General features: G+C 50.2%; 1 protein-coding gene across 2 annotated transcripts in view; it reads right to left on the bottom strand.

The window, feature by feature from the left end:
- LOC119918278 (leukocyte immunoglobulin-like receptor subfamily B member 3) overlaps positions 1 to 15,588 on the bottom strand; it is a 200,988-nt gene that overhangs the window by 8,583 nt on the left and 176,817 nt on the right. The gene's annotated exons all lie outside the window — the stretch shown is intronic.

Here is a 15,588-nt window from a genome sequence, read left to right as displayed (position 1 = left end):
TCCAATCCTATTGGTGTTACCAGAACGGTAGTGTGTGACGGCGTAACCAGAGGGGGTATATAAGCACGCCGGCACATAGGACCCATTAGCTTCTTTCTATTCAGCAAGCACTCTGGCTATGTTTGGAAGCTCCATTATCCTACCTGACATCGAGACGAAGCAGCAGATCAAAGCGATTCCGACAGTGTGTCTTCCCATGTGAGCGTTTCATCACGGAAGGTGATACCCATGGGATGTGCGTCTCATGCCTGGGGATGTCGCATGCTCAGGCGGCTCTCGAGGGGGCTGCCTGCGACCATTGCGAGGCCCTGCCCCTGAGGGTGCTGAGGTCTTGAGCGGTTCTCTTCCTAGAGGATGGTCGGATGCGCTCCCCTCGTGTCACAGGCCCCGCGGTCGTTGAGGCGTCGTGGTGGCTCCGATCCTGGGGATCACAACGCGAGATCATCGAGGGTGCTGGAACGGCTGAGGCCTTTTTCCAGTCCTCGTCCGCGGAATCCTCCTCCCCTCGTCCCCGATTGGAAGCCCGTTTCTCGGTTTCTCCCACTCGAGGGGCGAGTCCGGAAAGGCTGACACGATCTGGCTCTGAGAAGCTAGATGTGCTTAGCGTAGAGGAAACGGAACTTCATCAGCCCTCGCCAGGATACGAGGAGTTGTTGGAAGTGGTGACGCGGGCCGTGGCCAAGCTGCACATTGATTGGCCACAGGTGGTGCAGCAGCCATCGGCAGGCAGCAAACTAGATGAGCGGTTTCTGCAACACCAAGCGCAGCCGACGCGTTGGTGGGTCGTTCTCTGCGCAGCTGTCTACGTCCCCCCGGCTGGACTACGGCAACATGACGGGAATCAGACAGCACAGCTACGAAGCGATGCCACGAGTGGAGGAGGCACTGGCTAGCTACCTCTCTCCCAACCTCGCCTCATCCCTCCGGACGCCAGCGTTCCCCACCAAGCCGTGTCGGATGACGTCCGATTTGGTGGGCAAGACCTACATGGCAGCGGGTCGAGCTGGTGCCAGCCTACATACGATGGCTGTCTTGCAGGCATACCAGGGCGATCTCCTTCCGGACTGTGACGTAGGGGGTGGTCCCTCTGAGGAGGACCTGATGGAGCTCCGTAGAGCGACGGACTTGGTTCTCTATGTGACCAAGGAAACGGCCCGTTCCATCTGCCGATCCATGGCGGCTTTGGTGGCTACGGAGCGCAATCTGTGGCACAACATATCGGGCATCCAGGGGAAGGAGAGGGATTTTCTCCTGGAATGCGTCCCTCTCACCTTCTGGCCTGTTTGGCGAAGCAGTTGATGCTGTCGTCAACAGGTTCCAGCACGCCAAAACTCAGGGAGAGGCATTTGAGCGATATCTCCCCCGCCGGTCAGACTCCAGGACTGCGACGGCTCAGGAAAAGGCGGACGCAGCCTTCATCCAGCACCTACCGCCACAGCCACAAGCAAAGCGTCGCTTCGCGGGATCCCCCTCAACCCACCTTCAGCGTTTGGGGCTGTGGCTCAACACGAAGAAGAGCTTGCTGACACCCGCCCAACGGACTGCGTTCCTAGGGGTGGTGTGGGACTCAACGACGATGCTAGTGACCAGAGTGCAGTTAGGCTGCGCCATCACTGCAAAACACTTTCAGAGGGTGTTGGGTCTTCTGGCAGCAGCGTCCAGTATAATACCTTCCGGACTACTGCACATGAGAGCCCTGCAGTGGTGGCTACAATCCAAGAGATTCTTCCCGAGGGGAAATCCGCTCCGTCTGATATGGGTTACGAGCGGATGCCTTCGTTCCCTGTCTGTATGGAGGAAATCTTGGTTCCTGTCCCAAGGTCCTGTGTTGGGAGCGATCTGTCGCCGAACAATTATTTTAACAGACGCCTCACTCACGGGATGGGGCGCGGTCATGGACGGCCACTTCGCGAGAGGCTCCTGGGAAGAGCATCATTTCTCTTGGCACATAAATTGCCTGGAAATGTTGGCGGTTTTCAGAGCTCTGAGGAGTTTTCTGCCCGCTCTCCGCGGTCGCCACATCCTTGTCAGGACCGACAATACGGCGGTGGAATCACCCCCCCTGGTGATTCAAATAGGCCACCCTGTCTGCGCTCGCACCCATTATTCAAACTGGCACATCGGATCCTCCTGTGGTCCCAGCCGAGACTGCTGTCCCTCAGAGCGATGTACATCCCTGGGACCCAGAATCAAGGAGCAGACCGGCTGTCGAGACAGGGGTTCAGGCCTGGGGAATGGAGACTCCACCCCGAGGTGGTGGAGTTTTTATGTGAAGAGTTCGGCCCCATAGACGTGGACTTGTTTGCGTCCCGAGAGACGGCACACTGTCCCCTGTGGTTCTCCATATCACCCCCAGCCCCGCTAGAGCTGGATGCCATGGTACAGACGTGGCTGAGGCAGCGTCTGTATGCGTTTCTCCCAGTCGCTCTGCTCCCGGGGGTTCTGGAGCAGGTCTGCCGGGATGGCGTCAGCCGACTACTAGTAGCCTTGTTTTGGCCCGCACGAGTGTGGTTCTCGGATTTAATATCGCAGTCGAAACGCTGCTCAGCTCCAGAGCCCCGTCCACGAGAAGGATGTATGGCCTAAAGTGGAATGTGTTCACCACCTGGTGCAGAGAACGGGCGGTGGACCCAGTTACCTGCTCGGTAATTGTGATACTGGAGTTCCTCCAGCACCGTTTCTCCGCTGGCCTCTCCCCGTCCACGCTCAAAGTGTATGCGGCTGCCATTGCAGCATTCCACGCTCCTCTGAGTTATGGGCCCTTGGGGAGGCTTCCGCTGGTCGTGCGCTTCCTCCGTGGAGCCCGGAGGATGAGACCCTTGACTCGTTCCAGGGTTCCCACCTGGGACCTGGCAGAGGTTCTCGAAGCGCTGGCTGAGGCCCCCGTCGAACCCCTGGAGTCGGCTGAGGCCAAACACCTGACCCTTAAGATGGCCTTTCTCCTCGCTATCACCTCTCTGAGGAAGGTGGGGAATCTCCAGGCACTTTCGGTGTCTCCCCGATGCCTGGAGTTTGCGGTTCACCTCCCAGAGCTGCGGTCGACGGACCCATGCAGTGACTCCTTTTGAACGCGACCGTCGGATGAGAGCTGGAGAGTGCCTGTACTGTGGCAGGCCTGGGCACCGCATCGCCCTCTGTCCTGTTCGGCCAAAATAGCAGACTCGCCAGTAAGAGTGGGGGTATTGGTGAGTCACAGCACAGTTATTTCCCCATCTCCCATTCTTATGCAGATTCCAGCCACTCTCTAATTTTCCTCTTACCGCATTAATAGATTCTGGGGCTGACGACTGTTTCCTTGACAGAGAATTCGCTTTAAGAGCGGGCATTCCTTTAGAGCCTCTGAGTAACCCCCTTACGGCTAACGCCTTAGACGGTCAGCTGCTGGCTTGAGTCACTCATCATACAGTCCCCGTCAACTTAATCCTGTCAGGCAATATCAATGAGCAAGTTTGGCTTAACATCATCTCCACTCCAGATTCCCCCTTAGTACTAGGTTACACCTGGCTTAAGCTACACAATCCCCACCTAAACTGGTCTGTGGGCCGAACAATTGGCTGGTCATTCTGTCTGCAGTCGGCTCTGCCACCGGCGGAGGGCGCTGTTCCCAAACCGATCCCTGACCAACTGATTTCTTTCTTCAGGTCCTCCAGAATATCACAACCTTGGCGCAGTCTTTAGTAAAGATTTGGTCCTTACCTTACCACCCCATCGTCCATATGACTGTGCTCGAACTCCTTCCGGGTGCTACACTCTCCTCTAGCCACCTGTAAAGTCTGTCCAAGCCTGAGATGGAGTCCATGGAAGCTTACATTAAGAGCTCATTAGCCTCAGGTCTCATTCCCCTTGTTCCAGCAGTTTCCCAAGCCCTAGTTAATGACGTCCTCCGTGATTTTATTAACAATTTTTGTATTTGTGTACTTGGACGACATTCTGATCTATTCCAATGACAGAGACTCCCGGAGAACAAGCTCTATGTGAAAGCAGAAATGTGTGAGTTTCACGCCAGCACATTGAGTTTCCTGGGATATGTCATTCATGATGGGCAGGTGAAGGCGGATCCGGCGAAGATTGATGAACAGGAACCCCCGACATTTATCCAACTTCCCGGTCAACAGGAAACAGGTACAACAGTTCCTGGGGTTTGCCAACTTCTTTCGTCACTTTATCGGAACTTCAGCGGTGTGGCAGCTCCTCTCTCTCACCTTGCTTCCACGTCCACCCCCTTCAACTGGACCCCTGAAGCTGACCTGGCATTTACTCCACTTAAGTGGCAGTTCACCACAGCGCCCATATTAGTGCAGCCGAAGTGGATGCCTCGGACACGGGGTGGGTGCAGTCCTCTCCCAGCGCTCCAATACAGATCAAAAGCTCCATCCTTGCACTTTCTTCTCTCGCCATCTAACCCCTGCGGAACATAACTAAGACGTGGGCAACAGAGAACTCCTTGCAGTGAAATTGGCCCTGGAAGAGTGGAATTACCTGGAGGGGTCCAAACAGCCGTTTATCATTTGGACCGATCACTAGAACCTGGCCTATATCCAGTCCGCCAAGAGGCTCAATTCCAGGCAGGCTCGCTGGGCCCTGTTTTTTGATTGGTTCCAGTTTACCCTTTCCTACAGGCCCGGCTCTAAGAACACAAAGCCCAACGCTTTGTCTTGACAATTCACCAGCGAGGAGTCTCCTTCAGAACCTGAGACCATTCTGCCTCCTCCCTGTGTGGTGGCAGCGGTTACCTGGGAAATAGAGTCACTGGTGAAGGAGGCTCAACGGCACCAACCCGACCCTGGTACTGGTCCTCAGGGATGTCTTTTCGTCCCTGACGCTGTGCGGTCCCAGGTCCTACAATGGGACAAACACAGGACTTTCACCCAGGAGACGAGACAACAAGTCAGTGTTGAGTTATTTTTACTTGAGTACCTATGGCCCTATTCCACCGCATGGTACCAGCTCGACTCTACAACTTGCTTTTTTATGGTTTTCCAGTGGGGAAAAGTTGTACCTGATAACGCCAAGGTTTTTTAAGCGAGCTGAGTCAAGCTGAGTCGACACCATAAGGTGACGTAAAAAACACTGCAGACTACTGATTAGTCAGAGAGAATCGTCAATATTCACTGCATCATCATTAAGCGCACCAGTTCGGGGCCAGTGTTTTCTATTTTACAATGTATGCTATTTCATCACTACATCCACTTCTGAGAAGTTTTGAGGTGAGAAATCAACTATGTAGATTTCTAATATACGTACCACATGAATGTAAGTATTCTAGAGCAAAACTGCCAGCAAGTCAGACACACAACAGCAGACCATCATGACCGCTCAAAACAAACCCACACAGTGTTGATACAGAACTAAAGACACTATCATAAAATTCAGTCTGCATTATCATCTCTAATTCCTAATTTTAATCATTCTCATCAAGTGTCAAGTTTCAAATACTCTTTTTTTAGCAAATGTCTCCTTTCTTATTGCTCATGTTGACTGTGAATGATGTAATCTGCGTCCAATAAAGCAGTAGTCATACACTGTTGTTGGGAAGTTGGGAATTTTGGGGAATTCCAGAGTTAAAACAAATGCCATGTTTATTGTGAAAGGACTCACAAAAGACTTCAAATGAAATAATAAACTCTATATTGAATCCCCAATTTCACTGCTCATGCCTATGCACCAGTGTTAGCTGACAATAACATAAATTATGAAAGAACATAGTTATAATGAAATGATAGGGTGGGCTCTCAGCTAGCTAACATCAGATAGCTCATTTTTAGTAAAAGAAATGGCAATTACAAAACTCTGAAAGTAGGAAAGGTAAGTGTATTAAAGCAGCTAGATAGTTAACTACTGACATTAACCTACAGCATCTCCATTGGATGCACTGGACTTGAGCAGCTGCCGCAGCAAGTGATGCATATGGACAAGACGTTAAACTAATATCAATGTTAGGAAATGGTATGGGCCATTTTAGGGGTGTCTTGAATTGCCTTCAGACATAATAATTTGTACATTTGCAAATTTTTTAGTCCTTAGTGTACTGTACAGTACAACACACCGAACAACAAATTATTCTGCACAAGCATCCTGTCTTTGTGCTGCGACAAGATGGACGAGAGATTCTCCTCCTCCAACTACTACTGTTCCTCTTCCTCCTCTCCGTACTGCTCCTCCTCTTCGTCTTCTCCCTCCTCTTCCTCCTCTCTGGTGTCCTCTATGTCTTCAGATTTCTCTGGATCCATTGTTCCAAAATTGGATGAACCGACTCTGGCCTTTTTATCTTTCTATTGGAGGTTCTGATTGGTGTGTTATCAATTATGACTCTTTGTGTTTCCACCTGGGTAGCTGTGTGCTAATTGACCATTTAACCTTAGCTGACTTGAGTGAACAATATTGAATGTCAGTGCTTTCTAAATGACAAAAGGAAAAAGGGTGTTCTTTTTGAAAAATGGTGATGTGGTTTTATAATTTTAGATTAAAAGCCTGGTTATAGTGTTTAAGCAACCAACAAAAACTGTAATTTCTTTATTTCACTGCAGGCCCATCAGCCCCCTCTACATTACATTACACAAGAAGCTGACATTGCTGGTAAGTGATGTGTTTCAGTTAAACCTATGGAGATCACTATATTTCCCCCTTGTTGTGGTGCCTTGTTCTTTACTGATAAATAAATCTGTCATGTGTGGAGTGTCACAGCACAACAGCACAGCCTGCCATTATTCGTCCGGTATTTGCATTAAAGAAGGTTCTCCAAAAGGTTCAAACAGGCAGAGCTGCAGAGCTCTGTGACTGTATTAGTTGAGCTAACAGATGGCAGGCAGAGTGCTAGCAGTTACAGCGCCAGCTGTCACTCAAAGCGGACACAGCCTAATAATGCAACACTCAATTATCCCCCTCACAGTTGTCATGAAGGTCAAAATTTGCTATATACATCAAAACCATCGCAGGCTGTGAATATATTTTATTCTGTTGTAAAGTTGGGCATTTTAAGATAGGGGTCAATGGAGACTGACTCCCTTTTGGAGCCAGCCTCAAGTGGCCACTCGTTAATTGCAGTTTTTGTTAGTTCCCTATTCGCTTCACCCAGGAGACCTGCTTGGTTATGAATTTGGGGGCGGAGCTTCTGAGAGAGCAATAAAGGGAGGAGTGTGTTTGCTTGGTGGTTGAGTTCAAATCTGTATTTAGAATCTCTCACTATCCCATTAACACCACCACCAACAACAAAACAGAAGACTACCTTTCGAAACTCCATCAGCAACATTTTGAACTCAGCAACAAAACTGGCAATAAAATAGCAAACTAACTGAAAGATGATGATCACATCGAGTGGTTTCCTCTGTTAACATTATACAGCATCACAATACATTTTTTAAATATTTCTATTCAGAGCTCTACTCTCCTGATCATCACTCTCCACCGTCAAATCTAACCACAACCCAAATACAATCAAAAAAATAAAGGGAACACTCATACAACACAATGTAACTCCAAGTCAATCACACTCCTGTGAAATCAAACTGCCACTTAGGAAGCAACACTGATTGACAATCAATTTCACATTCTGTTGTGCAAATGGAATAGACAACAGGTGGAAATTATAGGCAATTAGAAAGACACCCCCAATAAAGGAGTGGTTCTGCAGGTGGTGACCACAGACCACTTTTCAGCTCCTATGCTTCCTGGCTGATGTTTTGGTCACTTTTGAATGCTGGCGGTGCTTTCACTCTAGTGGTAGCATGAGTCTACAACCCACACAAGTGGCTCAGGTAGTGCAGCTTATCCAGGATGGCACATCAATGCGAGCTGTGGCAAGAAGGTTCCCCTTCGAGGGAACTCAAACTGCGTCGGTGACGACACTATGGGAACGCCCCTGGACGTGGCAGGGCTGAACTATGAATGAAACTACTCCAATCCTATTGGTGTTACTAGAACGGTAGTGTGTGACGGCGTAACCAGAGGGGGTATATAAGCACGCCGGCACATAGGACCCATTAGCTTCTTTCTATTCAGCAAGCACTCTGGCTATGTTTGGAAGCTCCATTATCCTACCTGACATCGAGACGAAGCAGCAGATCAAAGCGATTCCGACAGTGTGTCTTCCCATGTGAGCGTTTCATCACGGAAGGTGATACCCATGGGATGTGCGTCTCATGCCTGGGGATGTCGCATGCTCAGGCGGCTCTCGAGGGGGCTGCCTGCGACCATTGCGAGGCCCTGCCCCTGAGGGTGCTGAGGTCTTGAGCGGTTCTCTTCCTAGAGGATGGTCGGATGCGCTCCCCTCGTGTCACAGGCCCCGCGGTCGTTGAGGCGTCGTGGTGGCTCCGATCCTGGGGATCACAACGCGAGATCATCGAGGGTGCTGGAACGGCTGAGGCCTTTTTCCAGTCCTCGTCCGCGGAATCCTCCTCCCCTCGTCCCCGATTGGGAGCCCGTTTCTCGGTTTCTCCCACTCGAGGGGCGAGTCCGGAAAGGCTGACACGATCTGGCTCTGAGAAGCTAGATGTGCTTAGCGTAGAGGAAACGGAACTTCATCAGCCCTCGCCAGGATACGAGGAGTTGTTGGAAGTGGTGACGCGGGCCGTGGCCAAGCTGCACATTGATTGGCCACAGGTGGTGCAGCAGCCATCGGCAGGCAGCAAACTAGATGAGCGGTTTCTGCAACACCAAGCGCAGCCGACGCGTTGGTGAAGTTCTCTGCGCAGCTGTCTACGTCCCCCCGGCTGGACTACGGCAACATGACGGGAATCAGACAGCACAGCTACGAAGCGATGCCACGAGTGGAGGAGGCACTGGCTAGCTACCTCTCTCCCAACCTCGCCTCATCCCTCCGGACGCCAGCGTTCCCCACCAAGCCGTGTCGGATGACGTCCGATTTGGTGGGCAAGACCTACATGGCAGCGGGTCGAGCTGGTGCCAGCCTACATACGATGGCTGTCTTGCAGGCATACCAGGGCGATCTCCTTCCGGACTGTGACGTAGGGGGTGGTCCCTCTGAGGAGGACCTGATGGAGCTCCGTAGAGCGACGGACTTGGTTCTCTATGTGACCAAGGAAACGGCCCGTTCCATCTGCCGATCCATGGCGGCTTTGGTGGCTACGGAGCGCAATCTGTGGCACAACATATCGGGCATCCAGGGGAAGGAGAGGGATTTTCTCCTGGAATGCGTCCCTCTCACCTTCTGGCCTGTTTGGCGAAGCAGTTGATGCTGTCGTCAACAGGTTCCAGCACGCCAAAACTCAGGGAGAGGCATTTGAGCGATATCTCCCCCGCCGGTCAGACTCCAGGACTGCGACGGCTCAGGAAAAGGCGGACGCAGCCTTCATCCAGCACCTACCGCCACAGCCACAAGCAAAGCGTCGCTTCGCGGGATCCCCCTCAACCCACCTTCAGCGTTTGGGGCTGTGGCTCAACACGAAGAAGAGCTTGCTGACACCCGCCCAACGGACTGCGTTCCTAGGGGTGGTGTGGGACTCAACGACGATGCTAGTGACCAGAGTGCAGTTAGGCTGCGCCATCACTGCAAAACACTTTCAGAGGGTGTTGGGTCTTCTGGCAGCAGCGTCCAGTATAATACCTTCCGGACTACTGCACATGAGAGCCCTGCAGTGGTGGCTACAATCCAAGAGATTCTTCCCGAGGGGAAATCCGCTCCGTCTGATATGGGTTACGAGCGGATGCCTTCGTTCCCTGTCTGTATGGAGGAAATCTTGGTTCCTGTCCCAAGGTCCTGTGTTGGGAGCGATCTGTCGCCGAACAATTATTTTAACAGACGCCTCACTCACGGGATGGGGCGCGGTCATGGACGGCCACTTCGCGAGAGGCTCCTGGGAAGAGCATCATTTCTCTTGGCACATAAATTGCCTGGAAATGTTGGCGGTTTTCAGAGCTCTGAGGAGTTTTCTGCCCGCTCTCCGCGGTCGCCACATCCTTGTCAGGACCGACAATACGGCGGTGGAATCACCCCCCCTGGTGATTCAAATAGGCCACCCTGTCTGCGCTCGCACCCATTATTCAAACTGGCACATCGGATCCTCCTGTGGTCCCAGCCGAGACTGCTGTCCCTCAGAGCGCTGTACATCCCTGGGACCCAGAATCAAGGAGCAGACCGGCTGTCGAGACAGGGGTTCAGGCCTGGGGAATGGAGACTCCACCCCGAGGTGGTGGAGTTTTTATGTGAAGAGTTCGGCCCCATAGACGTGGACTTGTTTGCGTCCCGAGAGACGGCACACTGTCCCCTGTGGTTCTCCATATCACCCCCAGCCCCGCTAGAGCTGGATGCCATGGTACAGACGTGGCTGAGGCAGCGTCTGTATGCGTTTCTCCCAGTCGCTCTGCTCCCGGGGGTTCTGGAGCAGGTCTGCCGGGATGGCGTCAGCCGACTACTAGTAGCCTTGTTTTGGCCCGCACGAGTGTGGTTCTCGGATTTAATATCGCAGTCGAAACGCTGCTCAGCTCCAGAGCCCCGTCCACGAGAAGGATGTATGGCCTAAAGTGGAATGTGTTCACCACCTGGTGCAGAGAACGGGCGGTGGACCCAGTTACCTGCTCGGTAATTGTGATACTGGAGTTCCTCCAGCACCGTTTCTCCGCTGGCCTCTCCCCGTCCACGCTCAAAGTGTATGCGGCTGCCATTGCAGCATTCCACGCTCCTCTGAGTTATGGGCCCTTGGGGAGGCTTCCGCTGGTCGTGCGCTTCCTCCGTGGAGCCCGGAGGATGAGACCCTTGACTCGTTCCAGGGTTCCCACCTGGGACCTGGCAGAGGTTCTCGAAGCGCTGGCTGAGGCCCCCTTCGAACCCCTGGAGTCGGCTGAGGCCAAGCACCTGACCCTTAAGATGGCCTTTCTCCTCGCTATCACCTCTCTGAGGAAGGTGGGGAATCTCCAGGCACTTTCGGTGTCTCCCCGATGCCTGGAGTTTTCCCCGGGGAGGGTCAGGGCCATCCTGCACCCTTGTCCAGGTTATGTCCCTAAGGTTCTGGCCAGACTGGCAGGGTCCAGGGTGCTGCAGGCGTTTCATCCCCCACCTCATGTGACGGCGTAGGACGGGAGACTTCATCTACTCTGCCCAGTCAGAGCACTGAGTATTTACACTCTGAGGTCTTCCCGGTGGAGGAAAGCAGACCAGTTGCTGGTGTGTTTCGGGTCCCCCAAGGCTGGGCTCCCTGCTTCTAAACACACCATCAGCAACTGGATCGTTCAGACTATTTCCCTGGCCTCAGGTGCGCAGTTTGCCTTCACCTATGGCCGTAAGGGCGCACTCTACTTGAGGCATGGCGGCTTCTAGGGCCCTCCTCGCAGGGGCGTCACTACAGGAGTTGTGTGAGGCAGCTGGCTGGGCCACTCCTCACACTTTTATCCGGTTTTACAGTCTGGACCTTCCTTCTTCACCCGGCACCCGTGCGCTCTCCTCCTAGTCGTGCCATCAGGTTCTGCATGCTGGGGGCAGGCGGGGTTTCGGTGCGGCCTAAGTGGGTATCTCGTTCCCATAGTGTCGTCACCGACACAGTTTGAGTTCCCTCGAAGGGGAACGTCTCGGGTTACGTATGTAACCCTTGTTCCCCTGCGTCGGTCCGCCACACCTCACCATGCCTGGAGTGCCTTGCTTCATAGAAAGAAGCTAATGTGTCCTATGTGCCGGCGTGCTTATATACCCCCTCTGGTTACGCCGTCACACACTACCGTTCTAGTAACACCACTAGGATTGGAGTAGTTTCATTCATAGTTCAGCCCCGTTCCCATAGTGTCGTCACCGACGCAGTGTCTCGTTCTCCTTCTCGGGGAACAAGGGTTACATACGTAACCTGAGACGTTTGCTGTGTCTGTCAGTGTAGTGTCCAGAGCATAGAGGCGCTACCAGGAGACAGGCCAGTACATCAGGAGACGTGAAGGAGGCCGTAGGAGGGCAACAACCCAGCAGCAGGACCACTACCTCCACCTTTGTGCAAGGAGGAGCAGCACTGCCAGAGCCCTGCAAAATGACCTCAAGAAGGCCACAAGTGTGCATGTGTCTGCTCAAACGGTCAGAAACAGACTCCATGAGGGTGGTATGAGGGCCCGACGTCCACAGGTGGGGGTTGTGCTTACAGCCCAACACCGTGAAGGACGTTTGGCATTTGCCAGAGAACAAGATTGGCAAATTCCCCACTAGCGCCCTGTGCTCTTCACAGATGAAAGCAGGTTCACACTGAGCATATGTGACAGACGTGACAGAGTCTGGAGATGCCGTGGAGAACGTTCTGCTGCCTGCAACATCCTCCAGCATGACCGGTTTGGCGGTGGGTCAGTAATGGTGTGGGGTGGCATTTCTTTGGGGGGCCGCACAGTCCTCCATGTGCTCGCCAGAGGTAGCCTGACTGCCATTAGGTACCGAGATGAGATCCTCAGACCCCTTGTGAGACCATATGCTGGTGCGGTTGGCCCTGGGTTCCTCCTAATGCAAGACAATGCTAGACCTCATGTGACTGGAATGTGTCAGCAGTTCCTGCAAGAGGAAGGCATTGATGCTATGGACCGGCCCGCCCGTTCCCCAGACCTGAATCCAATTGAGCACATCTGGGACATTATGTCTCGCTCCATCCACCAACGCCACGTTGCACTACAGACTGTCCAGGAGTTGGCGGATGCTTTAGTCCAGGTCTGGAAGGAGATCCCTCAGGAGACCATCCGCCACCTCATCAGGAGCATGCCCAGGCGTTGTAGGGAGGTCATACAGGCACGTGGAGGCCACACACACTACTGAGCCTCATTTTGACTTGTTTTAAGGACATTACATCAAAGTTGGATCGGCCTGTAGTGTGGTTTTCCACTTTGATTTTGAGTGTGACTCCATATCCAGACCTCCATGGGTTGATAGATTTTATTTCCATTGATAATTTCTGTGTGATTTTGTTGTCAGCACATTCAACTATGTAAAGAATGGAGTATTTAATGAGATTATTTCATTCATTCAGATCTAGGATGTGTTATTTTAGTGTTCCCTTTATTTTTTTGAGCAGTGTATGTTTTTAAAAGAGACCATGACCGAGGGAGGGCTTTGAGTCAAGATCAAGACCAGTTCCCCTCATTAAATGACACACATTAAAATGTGGAACGAGATCATAGGTACTTCTCAGATTGATCTGAAAGATCCACATACAAACACTAAGATTTGAAACAATATATTTTACATCCAATCAAAGTTAGGATGTTAACAAATAAATCAGACAATGCAATTTATTTACATTCCCAAAGTTATGGTCTTGACTGGTCTTGAAATAAAATCCCGAGTCCTCAATGTCCGAGACCGAGACAAGACTGAGTACAAATGCAGTGGAGTCCGAGACAAGACCAAGACCATCAAAAAGTGGTCTTAAGACCGGTCTCAAGACCGAGACCGGTCTCGAGTACTACAACACTACGCCATGCTATACTCCAGTGTAGCCGGTCAAGGCCAAATACTGTGATGGCTTGTTCATGATGTTCTACTTTGTTCAAAAAATCAATAACAACCTGAAAACCTGAACCTGAAAAAAAAATAATAATAATAATAAATAAATACTATAGATACTGGCATGTTTGATAGTCACACTCCTCCACTACAAAAAAACTGACCTAATTAAAGCCAAAAACAGTCTCATTGCAAATATATAAACTCTTATAGACACAATACACTGTCTCTTCCAACGGACAAATGGACAGCTGGCTGAAACAAAGTAGAATTTAACATTAATTGGCAAAGCCTATGCAACAACTCATGTTTCATACAAACAGCTCTAAAACTGTTATTAAATAGACCTTGCTAAGAGATTGTTTTGACAAATATTGTTTCCTAGACCAAGAATGATGTTGCTTATGTCATCATCATCACATAACATCAACTATTTTTCCAGCACCTGCAGAGTGCAGTTTAGGGACTTGTACAGCATTATAAGTTTATTTTTTGATTTTTGAATTTTTGATTGAGTTCTGATTGTAGCATGTGAGGACTCCTCAGTATTTGCATGGCTCATGCCTAATCAGTCTACTTATTTATTTGTTCATTTATTCGGATTCCCATTAGCTGCTACTAATGTGGCAGCTACTCTTCCTGGGGTTCACATACAACAAACATAAAAAAGACACAAAATACACCAAACATAACATACAAATATAAGTTCTACCTGAATCTAAAAACGATACCTACAATGCTTATACAAAAGTAAAGCTACTGACAAAGGAAAAAGCATCAGCACACATACACACTATTATACAACAAATCATTCACCTAAGCTCATCAATGTTGGATTTATTATTCAAATGGTTTTTTAATAGCCTTTTAAAACCAGCCTTACTGGGTGCTTCAGCAATGAAAATTGGTAAGTTATTCCATATTTTGATGGCTCTATACATACAGATCTGCATCAGTCCTGGGTTTTTTCAAAACTAGACAACCCTTTGTAGCCTGCTGAGTACTATAAGTATGTTGGTTTCTCAGAAATTCATAAGGTTGCATGCCAACCCCTCTTCCTCTCTAAAGCTGATGATACACGGGGCAACTTTTTGAGCAATGTTGCTGGACAATGTTGCTGGTGGGCTAGTGGTGGTGCGGGGAGGGTGGCGGAGTGATGGGGGAAGGGGATTATGGTAGTAATCTTTACTCATTACCATTGACGGCAACATTGCCCAGCACCATTGCTCTAAAAGTTGCTCCGTATATCATCAGCTTAAGCCACGAGAGACTGGCATGCACACTGTCCGTACTCAGCCTCACATCCGATGGACGGGCCAGTGTGGGTCTTGCAGTTTTATTTTGAGCTATTTGTAGCTTAACCTTTTTTGGATGCACCTGACCAGACTGGTGAATGTCGTGGAAATTATATTTCTGGTGAGGGGTTGAGCAGATAATTCAGTAACAACCAACCAACAAAAAGAGAATAAACAGTACAAAAAGTAAACATGTACTAAAACACATTGACAGCCGGTCCAGAGACCTGCCACCTAGGGTGGCTTCGGGCATCTGACCCCGAGCAAAGGGATGCATAATCATTTACACAGTCTAGGTTTCTATGTTTTGGGGATCAGAGATCCTCTCTCAACATTGAATGAACATTCCAGGAGAGGAGAAGAACAACAAGAGAGGAAAACACCAAAACAATCTCACAGCTCTGACCTAAACCCTATTAAATGTGGACAGACTAACAGAAGGAGTATAGGAGAGGAAATGTTAAGGATAAAAACACAATACCTATATATCTATAAGTCATAACAAAATTAGTAATAACACTAGTAGTAATAAAAGTAAAACTAATACTAATAGTAATAGAACATACATAAAAGATTAAATGTAAGAGGACAGTAATCAAGGTGGGATAAAACTAATGCTTGTGTCACCAGCACTATAGTGGCAGGGGTAAGAAAAGGGGAATATCTTCTAATACTTGATATTCCATTACCCATTTTCTTAGCAATGTTGTCAATATGTTTCTCCCTTCTTGTCAACTGTCCATCTAGTGTAACGCCAAGCAAATTTACCTCTCGAACCTGTTCAATGTTTGAGGCTTTAAGTGACAGGCAGAGCTGATTATTGCCATTAGTCGCATGTCTAGACCTGAACAAGATACTTTTTGCTACATTTAAGACAAG

This window comes from Micropterus salmoides, unplaced genomic scaffold (assembly GCF_014851395.1).
Source record: "Micropterus salmoides isolate LMB-PRFRI ecotype aquatic unplaced genomic scaffold, ASM1485139v1 Ms_hic_scaffold_10, whole genome shotgun sequence".
In the NCBI taxonomy this organism is placed as follows: Eukaryota; Metazoa; Chordata; class Actinopteri; order Centrarchiformes; family Centrarchidae; genus Micropterus; species Micropterus salmoides.
This window is presented reverse-complemented; position numbering and strand designations above follow the sequence as displayed.